Genomic DNA, 1,936 nt, shown 5'->3' on the forward strand with positions numbered 1-1,936 from the left:
ACACACACACACACCGGCCACAGATCTACACATCAATGTGTATTGATTTATGTCTTTAGCACACACCCGACTCGTTATGCAAAGTATGCTAGTTGGGATGTGACCAATCCGGGAGGCAAATTGAAGGAAAGTGTGAGTGTATTTCTTGACAGGTTACACTCGTCAAAGCCAGGAAACAGGATGGGGTGCACGCCCTTTCAAGTTGACGCTGCTGGCGTGTATGCTGGTTACATTGAACACGATAGGTGTGGGCGGTTTGATGCATGTCATCCACGGCTGTTGCTGCTGCGTTGCCCTTTCAGATTCCTAGCTGACAGTTTGTTCATGTTAACTTAGCTGATTATTCTCTACGTCTAACCAAAGTGTGTGGAGTAGAGCTTAGACAAGACACGTTTCAGTCTCACAGTACTCATGAGACTTGTTTTTACCCTTGAGCTGTTTGGTCTGTTAGGTTACACTTTAATTAAAAGGTATCTACATAAGAGTGACATGAATGTGTCATTAACAAGTCATAAACGTTCATGACACAACGCTTCTTTTAGTAAGTGACATTTGATTTTGTCATGAGACAGTGTCATGTGTTCATGACAGTATTGTGTCACTCTTCTGTAGAAAACTTCAAGTAAGGTGTTGGCATCTGTTTTAATTGAACCCTTTTACTTGGTCTCGAAGACCACTCTGGATTTCTATTACTAGACCGGTCAAGACCACAACTGCAGGGATATCACTGAACTGCCTGTGCATTGTCTGCACTGTCATGTGTTAACATCATTACTGTAACTGGATGTAAAACGTCCTGCTTCAAATGCAGCCAATGACTTGGCTGATTTCTATCTTGAAATATGTTGCGGTAAGTCCCTTCTCTCTGGCCCTTTAATACACGAGAAAGTGAATACTGGAGACAGGAGAAGAAGCTCTAGCTGTCTCGGCCTGCCTTGGTCTTGGTCTTAACTCTGTCTCAACCCCTCAAAGTCTTGATATTGTCTTGGTCTCGATACACTATGGTCTGGGTGTTGACTTGGTTTTAGTTTAGGTGGTCTTTACTACATAACTTGGTCTCAGTTTTCTTCCAAAGTTTGATTTGCTTTAGGTGAGAACGCAATCCAACCCAAATACAAGAAGTGTACAGACATCCAGCCAAAATGTCCCTCATTTTGGCTGGATGTCCGTTACCTTTCACTTTCTGCACAGTTTTTGGTGTCCGTTACCTAAACAGCACCTGAAGAATCCCGGGAATTAAACGTCGCCGATATTGACTAGGATGGATCATAAAACACAGTGCCTTTGAGCAGGGCAGCAGAGTTTGTGTCGCAAGAGGACTACTTAAGGGGATTTTTGTTTTAACCCAAAACACAATCTTTTTTTAATTCATCACTAGTCATTTTGCTGTGATTGTATCAGAAAAAAAGTTGTATTAATGATAGAATAAAACTACCAAGTTATCACTCCTAAACCTTCACAATCCCGAAGTGCTGCGGCGATGGCCACGTGCACATGTTCTGTGTAAGTAAACTTAATTCTAACTTTTTTTGAAACAAACAATTAAATTAAATATCAAATCTCTCACCTTCTTTCTACACATACATGCACTCACATTATGAGAGCAAATGCCTTTTACAAACCCGTCATTTTTGTGAATTAGTACTGTGTGTGATGCGAGTGACATTCTTCATTTAAAGACTTTAAAAGAATGACCCCACCAACAGAAGTGGGCGGCTACACTCTATTCACCTTATTTATTGAAGCAAAAACTGCTGATGTGACCCTGAAGTGCACACAGTATCCAGTGCCCAGTGAAAGTCTATTTATTTCCAGTGTTTGCCTGGCTGCTGCTCTGTTCATCTGTTTGGGGGGTGGAACACAATCAGGCCGAATGTTTCATCCAGACGTTTTTCTTAAAAAGGATGAGATAAAAGCCCTTCAGTTTGATTTCTCT

This window comes from Etheostoma spectabile, chromosome 17, assembly GCF_008692095.1.
Source record: "Etheostoma spectabile isolate EspeVRDwgs_2016 chromosome 17, UIUC_Espe_1.0, whole genome shotgun sequence".
Taxonomy (NCBI): domain Eukaryota; kingdom Metazoa; phylum Chordata; class Actinopteri; order Perciformes; family Percidae; genus Etheostoma; species Etheostoma spectabile.